The sequence below is a fragment of the Belonocnema kinseyi genome, chromosome 2, assembly GCF_010883055.1.
Source record: "Belonocnema kinseyi isolate 2016_QV_RU_SX_M_011 chromosome 2, B_treatae_v1, whole genome shotgun sequence".
NCBI classification, from domain to species: Eukaryota; Metazoa; Arthropoda; class Insecta; order Hymenoptera; family Cynipidae; genus Belonocnema; species Belonocnema kinseyi.
Window position 1 is genome coordinate 47,273,171 of NC_046658.1, and position 14,920 is coordinate 47,288,090.

The 14,920-nt window shown below is 32.9% G+C and overlaps 1 long non-coding RNA gene across 1 annotated transcript in view; it reads right to left on the bottom strand.

Annotated features, from left to right (window-relative positions):
* Positions 1–2,792: 2,792 nt before the first annotated feature.
* LOC117167117 overlaps positions 2,793–14,920 on the bottom strand; it is a 21,088-nt gene continuing 8,960 nt past the window's right edge. The window contains exon 3 of the long non-coding RNA XR_004466356.1: positions 2,793–2,893. This is a non-coding gene — a long non-coding RNA (uncharacterized LOC117167117). The remainder of the gene's footprint in view (positions 2,894–14,920) is intronic.

Here is a 14,920-nt window from a genome sequence, read left to right on the forward strand (position 1 = left end):
TAGAAAATCTTTTTACTATTTACAGTTAATTATAACAATTTACAAAATATTACAGCTAGATCTTTATTTATATTTTTTATGATAGCGCAATTTGGGACCTGTTATCAAATGCGTGAGATACCGATCGAAATGGAGACTGCAAGCGAGAAAGAGAGAGAGCGAGAACGCCACGGAATCTCAATCTACTGATGCTATTACATAACCAATTCTTACAAATCTTTACGCTTTTATTCTAAGCAACTTTCGTTTCCTCTTCCTCTTACTTCTTATGCAACTCAATCTGACCATTTTTTAACACGTTTTTTTTTATTTTGGTTTTATTTTTTATGGGTCCATTTTCTTCATCCACTGCTCCCCGAATCCCTTTTCCCCTGCAATCTTTACCACATTCTCTCGCCAGCTTGCTTCATCTTTCATTCATCTTCTACACCCATCCTATTCATGATCCCAGGTTTCGTCTTCCCATTCACAGATTCTACACTTCCTCTTCTATTTCTTTGGTACTCCTTCCTTATTATCATCATATACCATTTATTATATTTTGATTCCTTAATCAATCCTCATCTTTTTATTGATTGCCTTACCCTCTTCTTTTTTTTTCATTTGTCATAGTTTACTTCAGTTCCGTCTTCTATATTTAAGCATTAAAGAAGTCCCTCCTTTCTGCTACTCATCTTGTTAATTCTATCACCTTCCCTCTCCTTTCTTCTACCTCTATCAAACACTTTTTCTCTAACTCCCCTCTTTGTTCCTCCCACAGCTTTGTCTCAAAATCCCATGCCCTCTTTCCCGCTCTAGCACTTTATTTATCACTTTGCGCTTTTCCTATCATCATACATAACGGCATCCTCCAATCTGCCCCTAGTGTCCACCTTATATACCTTTCTTTTATACTCAAAATTTCTTTCCTTTTTTTCCATTTCCATATTTCTGCTCCATAACTTCATACAAGCTATACCAGGGTATAAAATAATCACATTCTCCTTTTGTACTTCTTCTAACATTATTTCCTTTCATCTTCTCGTCCATTCACTCTTTCTTCCTCGTTTATATCGAAACCTCATTATCTTCTCTAATCCTGTTATTAAGCCCACCGCCCCTTCTTCATCCTCCGCTATCAACACTATATCGTCTGCATATGCCAGTGTTAATATCTTTTCGTTCCCTATCCTAACTCCTCTCCACCATTTTCTTTCCATTTCTAATTCAAGATCTGGTATTAATATATTAAATAAAATTGGGCTCAGGGGACATCCTTGCCTTACTCTTCTCAACAAACAGAAATTATTTCCTACTTCCTCTCCTACTTTTACCCTGATTTTCTTCGCGAAAAAGTTAAATTTTAATGTATGTGTTTATTTCATTCACTGGCATGGCCAGTCTTATTTTATGAAGCCAAGATATGGAGATGGAGGGAAAGGAAAGATATCGAAAGTATACAAGATATGTGTATAAGGTGGACGCCAGGACTGGAATGGAGGACGCCTGGATATACAAATATTTAGATAGAAGAAGCGCGAAGGCATATAAGAAATATTAGAGCGGAAAAGAGGGCATTGATTTTTCACACGAAGTTAAGGGAGGGAAAAATTGAAGGAATCAGTGAAAAAGTATTTTAGGGGGGTAGAAGAAAGGAAAGAGAGGGCGAGAGGATTAGCAAGATGGGAAGAACGAAGAATGGAGTTCTATAGTTCTGGAGATATAGGAGAGGGAATTGAAGTAGGCTATGGAGAATGATAGAGAAAGGACAGGGGAAGACAATTAATAGAAGGGCAGCGGATGATCGAGGAATCAAAATATCATAAATGATATAAAATGATAAAAAGAAAGGGGTATGAAAATATTTAGAAAAAGCTTGGGGAGGGAGAAGATGGACCAGAATAGCAAGTTTATATTGGAAAACGAGGTAAGCGAGTACGTCTAAAATAGCGCTAGCTTTAATGTTAAAGTAAGGATCTAGATATAAGAATGAATGTACATAGTTGTAAATATTTGTTATTAGTAAGGATAAGATAATATAAAATATGTATGTGATATTGTAAGAAACAAAGGTGATATAAACCCTTTGTGGACAAATTATGAATAAAGAAGACATCATTCTGTTTTGTTACCAAATTCAACCATTTGGTTGAATACTTTGTCGGTGTAAAAGTTCAACTTTTTGTATTTAAAAGTCAACTCTTTCCTAAGAATCGGACATTCTGGCTAAAAAATTCAAATCTTTCATTAAAATTCCATCTTTTTCGGTACAGATAAATATTTTTGGTTCAAAATTTAACTATAGTTAAACTGTGGGTTTGTTCCTACCACCGCCAGTCCCAAAAACCAGCATAGTCTCAGAGTTTCACTTTATTTTGTTTTATGTTTTAGTTAATTCGTTTATCAAATAAAATCGAAAAAATAGTATTTGTAAGGTTGGAGAAAGGGGTGTTCGTATGTATGACGTCACGCTGGGGGGCTCAAGATTTGTTGTCGTAAAAGTTGGGATCCTTTAGAACTGACACTCTGGTAAAACTCTTTTTGAGGGATTTCGATTAGTCCGTAGATATTATAAAGATAACGAAATACAAAAAAGATCTGCATTTTTAAATGTTTAAAACATAACCTTCAAAGCTGTCGCATCTCGTGTCCATTATCTTCCTTTTGAGAATAACCAAATTTTATTATTTTAGATTTTTTATTAAAATGTTTCCAGTGAAATATATGTCAATAAATCTGTATTATAACATGAAAGTACATCAATTACTTGTAAAATCTTCGAAGTGCGTCTATGCAAAAACTGACTTCTGTAAAATAAATCTCTGTTGGAACTATTACCTTGGGTTCCTTTGGAATAATTGATAATTTGGAGTTCATTTCCAGTAAGAAAGGTTCTTCTTTTTCGGGCAGCTTCCTGGGAACCAAAAATCGTTTGTTTATAGAAACTCAAGTATTTTCTGTGTGACGAGGGCTGGAAAAAATTTGAAAATTAAACGCTGACGTAGATTTTAAATAACCCCTTATGGATCTAGTGGTTCATTGAAGTACACCGAGCCTCTGCAAATCATACACTTTCTCTTAAATAACTAGGCTTTCTTTGTCTCTAACATAAAATAATTTTGTTCTATATGGATCATTTGTATGCTACATTTACCGACTCACATTTCGGCATTGCTGGCCGATACGTGTTATGCATGTGTGATGATCTGATAACCGTAACAAATGACATCGTCGAACTGGCATAATCACTATCTCTTCATCTGGTCTTCCTGAAGGCGGAAAATGTTTGGCTGGTTTCCCGCGGAGGAATCCTCATTTAAATGATGACTAAACTTTCGCAGCATAAAATTAGGATTGTGGTTAAGATATTGTCCACTTCCCTTCGCGTGAAACAAAATAAAAGAGGTCTTTACTTTCACGTCTGTTGAGGGTTGCTTAAGCGAGCTAGTTAGAATACATGACGCCAGGTTATGAGTCTAAGTGGAGATACGAGAAGCTTTGGTTGAGGCATGTGTTGTTAACCGGTTCTACCTTAATTGTCTCAAAGGCGGACCATAATAATTTTTGTTTTATCTTCTTGCACGACTATGTTTTGACATTGTAAGTTGACCATTGCTGTGAAGAGAAACCCTACTACCGAGAATCGTATTACCAGTCCTCCAGTTTTTATCAATTTACTTTATGGAAATTAGGCCGAAATGTTGCCTTTAAATTAATATGTATACATTCATCTTCCTTGGTGCATCATTCGTGATTACTAATAAAATTGTATCAATAATCTAGGTTAAATATCGATGTGTCCAAATTTCAAGGTTCCATCCTGGAGAAACCGAATGAAAAGGTGCTGTACACTATACAGAGTTGAAAGGGCTAATATTCTCAATACGATTTATACGGGATTTTAAAGATTCAAGAGTTCAACACGTGAGTTAAGGTTATGACATTTTTGTGTTATCGGGTAACATAAAAGATGCGGCGATCCACACTTTCTTTTCAGTAAAAATTTTTTCATCAAATTTATTTATTAGAAACGCCTAAACTATAAAAACAAAACCTGCAAACAGAATGTTTTGACATACTCCGCCATTCTAAATTCAGTCGAAGTAGGAAATTAAGGTAATTTTTTAACAAAAGAAGGAAGCAATAGGGGAATAGATTCTGTTCAATAAAATAATTGTAAGAATGAGTACTGTATTCAATTCAATATGAAACTCTTCAGATTTCATGTCAAGATATATTGTATTTCAAAAAAATAGTTGAGTTTACAAAAACAGTATTAGTTTTGAAAAACAATATATATATATATATATATATATATATTTGAACCAAGTATTTCAGTTTTCATACTAAGAAATTCTATGTTTCTTAAATCTTGACTCTAAATTCCAAAAAAATGAAGTTTTTGATAAGAAAGATAATTTTCAACCAAATAGTTGAAATTTTAACAAACAAAATTAATTTGTGAACAAATAGCCTTGCATTTACAACGAAACAGTTGAACTTGTGAGCGAAAGAGAAGAATTTCCAGCAAAATAGTTGAATTTTTAACCTGCAAAGATGAATTTTCTTCCAAATGGTCAATTTTTCAAAAAAAAAAAAAAGAAAAATATAATGTAAACACAAACAGTTGAAGGGTCCGCAGTCTAAGCCTGCTAACTGACATTTTTTTACTGGATTTTTTTTTGTATTTTCTGGAACATTTTGTATATGCAGTTAATATACCGAAAGCGAAACGGCAAATTTCCTTTTAGTTTTTCAAAAATGGATTTTCTAAGATCGCGTATTGGTATCTAGGGCATAGTTCCGCGGTTTAAACCTGTTAACTGCGTATGCGTCTTATGGGAAATCCGCACCCAGAAAAAAGTTTTATTGAATCGAAGAAACTTTCTTTAAATCAATGAAATTCTAGTATTGATATACGAACAAAGAAGCATTTGTTTTAATTAAAGAAATTTGTTGTTAACTCGTTTTATTAGATTTAAAGATATATTTCGTTAATTTAAACGGAAAATTTCTTTAAATTAAAGAAATATTTTGTTTCTTCAAACAGAATATTTCTTTGAATTGAAGAAATATTTGATTGCTTCAAATGGAAAATTTCTTTAAATCAAAGAAATATAATTTTGCATTTGACCTTTACATTTCTTTAAATGAAATAACTGCTTTGGTTATATAAATAAATACAGATTTTATTTAAATCCAATAATACTTGAATCCAATAATAATAACCTGAGGAAAAAGTTTATTTAATTATTTTTTGTGTGTAAATGAATTTTCTTCTTTCCTAATTTACAATTCCTCACGAAAATTTAAGGTAAAAGATAAATTGTGACGAAATTGTGCACATAAGTCAAAAAAATTTACATAAAAACGAGGTTAGGTCGTGCTGTATAAAAGTATCTATTTACACGGTAGAAAGCTGCTATGCTTTCTGCAAATCCCTGCGATGCAAGGATGTCGCGCACTTCTTTAACACACATTTTAGCGATTTAAATTATTACCAAGACCCGTCGCTTCCGCGTCTTCGCAAAAAATTTGACAACACGGGTTCCGAAAGACGCGTTAACGTAAAATAATCAGAGTGATTTGTTCTGCGCAATATCATGGCGCATTGGTAATGTGGATTAAGAAAATCTTTCTTTGATTCAAAGAAATAATTTGCTTATTTCAAATTACTGAGTCTAAAGAAATTCAGTTGTACTTTTAGCCAGATGTTTAACCCATTAACCGTAGGGGGGAGGGGTCGATTTGACCCAGGCCGAAATTTCAAATCGGTGCTATTTGCGAACCAAGTTATAACACGGGTCCTTACCCTCATCTAAAAAATTGTACTCTAGGATAGAAGCCTCACGCATAGTTTCGAGTCACTTGTATCTTTCAGTCAGCTATAGGGTGCAGGTTTACGTATGTATTTCGACGGATGAGACTTGAGGTAAATTTACTAATTTTCGTTTTTTTCTGTACCAGCGAGAGTAAGGTGAATGCCATTAATACTCCTTATGAGTCAAAGTATAAAAATTCATTATTTATTACATTTAAATCAAGTTAGAGCAATAATAGGAGCACGAACGATAACAGGTGCATGAGTTCATGTTGAAAATTAAGGGTTTCAATTTCATCAAAATTTCTTGAAACTTTCTTTAATTGAAAGGCACACTCTTCCCCTTTAATTTTGTTTTTGAACCGTTCAATTTCGTTCATTTGTTTCTGAGTTATGAATTTTGGAACAAAACTATTTCTTATATAAGTTTAATTGCTTATTGTTAATTATATCCACACTAATTTTTTTAAATACATATTGCTAAATTGTACCGTTAAGTAGAAGGTTCAAACAAGAACCATGATTTTTTTCAGATTTTTAGGAACACTTTTGATTTTTTTAAAGCATCGGGTCGAATCGACCCCCCCCCCCCCTTTGCGGTTAAGTGGTGCAAAAAAAAGCCCTACGGTTAACGGGTTAAATCTTTTAGATAAAGAAACCGATGTTTCATAAGGCAGTTGAATTATCAAACAGGAAAAATGAATTTTTAAATAAAAATGGTATATTCAAATATAAAGTTGAAAAAATTAAAAAGAAAAAAAAACGAATTTACTACCAAACATTTCAGTTTCCTATCAAAAAGATGAATCATCAACTAACAGTTAAAGGGAAATACATACATTTTTAACCAAATTATAGGCTTTTTTCACTAAACATGTTTAATTTTCAACCGATAATGATACACTGTTAAAAATTTCTGTTGAAAACTTCCACTACATTTATTGGAAGTTTATTTCCAAAACGTAAGGTAACGCTACAATATATAATGTTATGTTTTCCAAGTGCTGGCTTTGGGATTGTATCTGACATGTATTGGAATTTTAGCCGGTAACTCGTCACCTGTGGAAGCAAAAAATTAAAAAGTAATGTAAATCATTTCTCAAAAGATTTGTTCTTAGAAAAAAAATTCTGATGGAGCCAAAACTTTTGTTAGTGAGTATATAACGCGCGTCTTTATAGAATTCAAGGAATTCAGGGAATTTAAGGAATTCGTGAATTTCATACAATTTACGGAATATAGAAATTCACGAAAATGCTGGAATTCACGGTATTCACGAAATACCCGGAATTCATGAAAATCACGGGATTCATGAATTTAACGGAATGAACGGAGTTCATGGAATACACGGACTACACGAAAATGACGGAGTCCTGGATTTCACGGAACTCGTGGAGTTCATGGAATTTATGCAATTCATGAAATGGATCTGATTCGTGAAATTCAAGAAAATCGAGGAATTAAGGAAATTCACGAAAGTCAAGGAATTCTTGAGATTTAATGCAATAATGACATTCAATCATATAAATTAATTCACGGAATGTATGGAATTAATGGACTCCCGCAAATTCCTAGAACTCTATAAATTCCGTGAATTCTAAAAATTTCTGAAATTCCGTCAATTTCATGAATTTCTTTATTTTCATCAACTCTGCGATTTTTTTTAATTACTTTAATTCCGCGAATTCCGAGAATTGCATACATTCTGTGAATTCCGGGCGTTACACGAATTCCGTGCGAATTTCTTGATTTACGTTAATTCCACGATTGCAGTCGATTCCGCGAATGCCTTGAATTCCGTGAATTTAATAAATTTAGTTTATTCCGTTAATTCCTTGACTTCCTTCGATTCCATGAATTTCGCGAATTTCATGAATCCCATGAATTTCGTAAATCCGCGAATTCCATAAATTCCGTGAATTTAATAAATTAATCGTATTTCGTTAAGTATGTGAATTCCATGAATTTGGTGAATTTCGCAAATTCCATAAATTCCATTAATTTCGTCAATTCCATGAACTCCTAGGATTTCGCGAATTCCTCGAATTTCATGAATTCCTTGAATTTCATTACATAATTCCGAAAAGTTAATTAATGCCATAAATTTCTCAAATTTCTTGAATTCAATTAATTTCGTGATTTTCGTGAACTCCTTTAAGTCCTTGAATTCCGTGAATTCCATCAATTTCGTGAGTTCCTTGAATTCCATAGATTCTGCGAATTCCGTGACCTCTGTAAAATTTCATTAATTCCGCAAATTCCATATATTTGACGAATTTCATTTCCATGAATTCCGTGAATTTCATGATTTTCGTGAATTTGATAAATTTCATGGATTCCGGGAATTCATCGAATTCGATGATTTTCGTGAATTCCAAGCATTACGTAATTTTCTTGTGTGAAATTTTCGTCTTATAAACGCTCTAATACATGCATTGGAATCCTGGACGGATGACTTCACGATTTACAAAACTTACAATACATGTATTGCAATTTCGTAATTCCAATACCATGTTTACAATTTTACCTGATGCTTGTAGTGTATAAGTCTTGTGGAAGTGTTGTAGAATTCCATACATTTTTAACAGTGTATGCAATAATAATATTTAACCAAACGAGATGAATTCTGAAACAGAAGTAGAATAGTAGACCTTCTAATTAAGAAGAATGAACTTTCAATAAAAAATTGTTGCATTTTTTTATCGGTGAAATTTTTATATATAGTTTATATATAGTGTGTAAGACAATGATGTTTTTCATGTGATTTATACATTTTGCTATATTACGATGAATGAAAAGTATCGTGGTATTTGAACGATCCCTTACTAAGATAGAGAAATTCGAATTCACATATAAATTATCGTAAAATTGAAATTAAAAACAAGCCGAACAAATCCTTCAAAGTATGGTCATTTCCAAAACATTAATTAAATTTTCTCCTAAAAAGTTGTTAGTAGGAGAACAAAGGCGTGAAGTGATCCTAAGAGAAATATTTCATGTCCCAGGGTCGACAACGTCAGGAAATACTCCATAAAATATCCATCACTGCCCTTAGAGGTCCATAGCTTTCTCAATAGGTCAGTTCCAAGGACTGGAACAGATGAATGTAATAGTCCGTAGTTCAGCTTGCTAACAAGGTTAACCCCTGAGATGTGAGATAAGTTTTGGTCCAGCTAGCTTGGCTCTTTATAATGAGACCTACTGGGTCCGATCAGCGATTAAAACATTCTTAACTTGTTCTTCATCAATCATCCAAATCACCATCGATTTTGTACGACTAAGTCGCTAAAACAAATAGCGGTCATTCCAAAATTTAACTTTCGAAAATCTGATACATATTTCAGTTCGCAATAAATGCATTCAAATTATTTATTATCAATGCCAGTGTGAGGATGTTATAGGTGTACTGCAGAGTTCAAAATTGCCTAACATTTAACTTCATTTATAAAATAGACCAAAGCAAGTCCGTTGTTTCCTGCATACAATTTTTGGAAAGAAGCCCAAGCCTAAATGCTGAAATTATAGTTGAGGACATAATTGTTTTATTTGTTGAAACTAGCTATTTGCATAGTTGTGTTTTTTCTTCCTCTCTAGGGGAAAGTGGCGATTTTCAATCGATTTTAATTTACAATAGCTCATTACATTCCTTGAACGGTTATTTACAAGCGTGCCTTTCATGTTTTTCTTAGACATTATTCAGCAATCTGTTCAATTTATAACATGACTAACTAAAAATAATTGTACACATCATTTCTAAATAAAATAATTTCTACGGAAATGTGACGAATAGAATTGTAAAAAACCGTTGACGAAGAAGATTAAACGTTTGCAAATTAATATTGAATAAACCTTAGGGCTTGTGTTGAAAGTTTAAAAAATAACACAAATATGCATATTTAATACTCTAAGTAAACAATTATGACTCCAACATTTTTTTTTATTATTAACGCTTGGGGTTCTCTTCTAAAATTTGTTACTATAACCAATGCGATTCGTTTTGTCTATTTTGTAAATCAAGTGAAAGATTAAGTCATTTTGAACTAGGCTGTATACCTAGAACATCCTTCAGGTATTTAAACCAAAAAATCTGCCCGCACCGCGGGCACATTCTCGTCGCGCGCTATGCGCGCGGCTCGCTTCGCTCGCAAGTTTGAGCGCGCCTAGGGCGCGCGACGGTTGACTCTCGCGCTTCGCGCTCGATAATGGATTACCTGGCGCTTCGCGCTCGAACATAATTACACCTCGCGCTTCGCGATCGGATTGTTATTCTTTGCATTTGGAATGCTTCAAAAAAACTTTATCAAAAAGATCTCTTTTAGATGGCAGTATTTATATGCGTCTTCATATTCTGAATTGTCTACTTAATTAAGTATAGTCAAAAATTAAGTTTCTCAAAGCTTTGTAGGCTTTGAGGTACACATTCTCATCGTGACACTCGCGCTGCGCGCTCGATTTCCGACAGACATTTGTAAACAGGTTTTTTTGGATTTTTTTCTCGTAACTTTCGTCGTTTCTCCACACATTTATTTTTTATTTTTTTTTTTTTCAACGTTATTTTTCACGAATAAAACAAAAAATACGCATCATATCAAGAACTGATTCTTAACGAAATTGTAGATCTTCTTTGGGATAACCATTTTTGTTAATTCATCTTTTTTATATCCTACATAGTTTGTTCACAAAATGGAATTTTTGATTTTCCATTATTTTTTGTGCAATAAAAATTTGAATTTTCGATTTTTGAAGAAAATCCAAAAATTAGTTATGATAATTTTGTAGGTCTTTTAAAAAGAAATGTTTTTATTTTTTTTGACTTTTTTTTATATCGTGCGTTTTTCGGCTTCAAATTTTGATTTTCGGTTGATTAAAAAAATTTTGAAAACGCAATAACTCTGAGAATTTTCTTTTTATCGAAAAAAGTCAAAAGGATAAATTGTTCGTTCTTTTTAATACTATAAATATCCGTGCATAGAACTTTCAAATTTAGAAAAAAGTTGCCTACCAAATTTTCAAAATGCGCTCACTTTTTGAATTTTTATCAAAAATGGCTGGTTCACGAACTCGTCCTTTCTTTTAGGACCTAAAAAAAGTGTGCCAAAGGTGAATTTGATTCGTTCATTTTTTCGAGAGTTATCGTGCTTACAGACGGACGGACAGACAGACAGACGCCATCCTAAAAACCTGATTTTCGCATTTAGGGGGTCTCGAAACGTGGAGATCCGTTGAAAAAGTGTGATGTCAAATTTCCGACAATTCTAAAATACTTTCTCAATCATAAATGATGAGAATGTAAAAATAAAACTAATTTTCATCAAAATAGTTATACTTGGGGCGCAATTTTGAAAAAATATTTTTCAACAACAAAATTTCAAAAACTTCTTGAATTTTTCAAAAACTAATTTTGATACTGAATTTAAAAAAAAAACTTTTAATGTTCTTCATTTTTATGTATAGATAGCTTAAAATGTGTCGATAACTGGTCTATTATTTGTCGCGGAAACGAGAAAAAAGTTTTAAGTCAAAAGTTTTTTTTTAATGATATTCTGATTTAATGAAGTTGTTCAGACTGAAGTATTCATTAAAATAGTTTAAAGGTGAAGATAGGCGTCACCATCTGGTGTAGGGGAGTTAAGAAATTATCTAGTATCGCCTCGGAAGTGCATAGCTGGTTAAAGCTCTACTCATACATAGTGGCGTTCCTGGTTCAAATCCAGACAGAGGAAGATTTTTTCTCGTTTTTCCTACAAATAATAGACCAGTAATTGATACGATTTAATACCTTAACATAAAAAATTATCGAATATTGCTATCATGAATCTTCTGCGATCTATTCAGGTGGTGCAAATTTATACGTTTTAACAAATTGGGTCTGCGAGTCGGAGAATAGCCGTAATAAATAAAATGATTTAAAGCGCCGACTCTCATTTGTATTCCTGCGCGAAATTGCTGCGTAAGTTGAACGCGGGTCTTATAATACTCTTGACTAAATTTATTTACCGATCATAAACTAGCATTACAGGACTCTTAAGTTTTACGAAACAGATCTCGCGCGCGCCAAAAATGTCATACCGACTTTATCAGTATCAACGATCTCCCCTATACGGTCCAAAGCATAATGACTGATACTGAATGACATTAAAATCTTCGCCGTGAAATGCTATTTGACGGAGATAATTTTAAATTGATACCAGACTTATTCATAAGCTCGTATTACAAGCTTAATTAACAGCAATGCGGATAATTTTATTGTGTATTCCGCAGGGCCTTAAACTCTGTTCCACACGACAGACATTGTTCAGTTCTGATTTTGAAGCATGCAGTTCTAAATTGAAAAGTATGTTCTGTAACATTTTTGTTTAAAAAAACTTTGACGGAAAGCAGAATGCAAAATTCAAGAAATATTTTAGAACATTTTTTATTTCAGGGTTTGGGAAAAATAACAATTTTCCTATACTGCATTCTATATCTCCGGGTCTGGAAATTTATTTTCTTCTTTCTAAAAGTGTTTCTTTAGATTTACTTTGTTCCGACTACCAATTTTAAAAGATTTACAGCTTCCTGGACAAAAAGAAAATGCATGAGATTGATGAATTTTTAAGAAAATAGTGAATTTTTTAACCATTTAGTTGAATTTTCAAGTAAAAAATTCCTTTTTTAAACACACAAATTTAATAGTTAAATTTTCGGTTAATGAATTTTATTTGCGAACAAAAATCAATTGTTTTGTACAAAATAGTCAAAGTTTCTACGTAAGAGGCAAACCTTCACCCGAAATTATTAATCTGCAACTAGAAATGGTACATTTTTAATTCAAAAAACTTATTTTCAACAAAAAACTAATTTTCAACATAATAGTTCAATTTTAACCACAGATTAATTTTCAAATAAAAAGAGATCTTCAGTTAAACAAAGAATTAGAAAAAAAAAGAATTTTTAACAAAACAGTTGAATGTTCAACCAAATAAATAAATTTCCAACCAAAATAATTCAATCTTTAACCAAAAATATGATTATTTACCAAAGGAGTTCAAGTTTCAACCAAATAGTTCAATTTTTTTACTAAAAAGATGAATTTTCGACCGAAGAAATTAATTTCCTGTCAAAAGGACAAATTTTCAACAAAATCCATCAATTTTCAACCAAATATTTGAATTTTTTCTAAAAAAGAAAAGTTTTTAACCAAAAATAAAGTAGACAAATTTTTAATTAAGAAAAATTATTTTCCACAAAATTTTTTTCCATCAAAAAATAATAATATTTTTAACAAAGAAGTTCAACATGCATACAAAAAAGACAAACTAAATAACCGATCTTTTATTAATTGTATAATTTTGCATTATGATCAGTTATTTTCGAGAAAAATTTATTTATCTGTGAAAAAAGACAAATTTGCTACAAGAAACTTCTGTTCATTGTTTTATTTGTAGATTTATCCTCCCACTGTCAAATTTCTAAACTAAAATAAACCAAAAATTAAAAATTCTAGTTAAAATATGCACTTCGCTTTTTTTTAACAACCCCAATGTATTTTTTATTACACCATTAAGCCATTTCCCTTTCGGGGTAGGCGTGACTCACTCGGTAGGGGAAACGAGTAGTGTGTGGAAGGGATAGAGATTTTTCAGATTGATCCAGAATTCTCGTGCTATTTAAGTAAATAACAGGTTCGTTCCGCAACACTGCTCCGACCCAGGTTGCTGATCAATCTCTCTAGCAATCACCCCAAGCGAAGAACCTCACGAAGTCGTTGTGTAAGGTTCCCCACTTGAGTGCATTAATAGCCAAGGTCTTTGTTTCAGGCGTCATTCACTCTACTGACACTCTTTTTATTAACTATTTGCCGCCATACGTTCCTGTCCTGGCATACTTCTCTAGCTTCTTTTATGTCTCTTCTAAGTAGGGTCTCATTCACACATTCTAACCATTCTTTCCGCGGTCTACCTCTGGGCACGCTGCCATTTACTTTACCTTGATACACTTGTTTCGTTAGTCGTTCATTTGGCATTCTCTCAACATGTCCGAACCATCTTAACCGATTTCTTTCCCATGTGTCTACCAGCGTCTCTTCTGCACCACATTCTTTTAGAATTATCTCGTTACTTACTTTGTCCATCAGGGTTTTCCCGCTTATTATGCGCATGCATCTCATGTCAATTGCGTTAATTTTACTCTTATCATTTTCTTGATAAGTCCATGTCTCGCTACCGTATAGTACAGTCGGTACAAATATAGAATTATGTATTGCCATTTTAGCTTTATTTGATATATTATTACTTCTGATAAGGGGACCTGCTCTACCAATAACCTTCTTACCTTCATTTATTCGTCTATCTAATTCCTCATCTATCTTCCCGTCCCTAGTAAATAAGCTACCAAGGTATACGAACTTATCAACTTGTTCAATTCTCTCATCATTTAATAAAATATTACATAGTGTTTTCTCACTCTTTCCTTCGAACACCATGGTTTTTGTTTTATTTGCGTTAATTTTGAGGCCCATGCTCTTTATGCTTGCATCTAGTTTATTCAACATTCTTTGTAGGTCTTTGATAGACTCTGCCATAACAACCTTATCATTTGTAAACGCTAACCCTCGTACCCTTACTGTTTCGAGATCCACACCCTCTTCGTCGAAGAGAGCCATTCTTAAACACTTGTCCATAAATAATATAAATAACCATGGAGACATAACGCACCCTTGTGTAACTCCTTGAATAATATCGAAACAGTCACTCAGTTTCCCATTCACTCTTACACTCGCTTTGTTACCTGTATATATTGTTTTTATAGCTGGTAGGATCCATCCATTGACTCCATACTCTTTCAGAACTTCCCAAAGTTTACTTCTATCTACCTAGTCAAAGGTTTTTCTAGGTCAACAAATGCACAGAAAACTTTATTTCCGACTCTCAAACTTTTTTCTGTTATTTGCCTTAATCTAAATATTTGATCCGTACATGATCTTCCTGGCATAAACCCACTTTAGACTTCGCAAATCTTTGCTTCTGTTATTTTCATTGCCCTACAAATAAGTATTTTTGAATATATTTTACTTACGGTGCTTAATAAGCTAATCCCTCTGTAATTATTGCACTCGCTTTTATCTCCCTTTCTCTTGTATA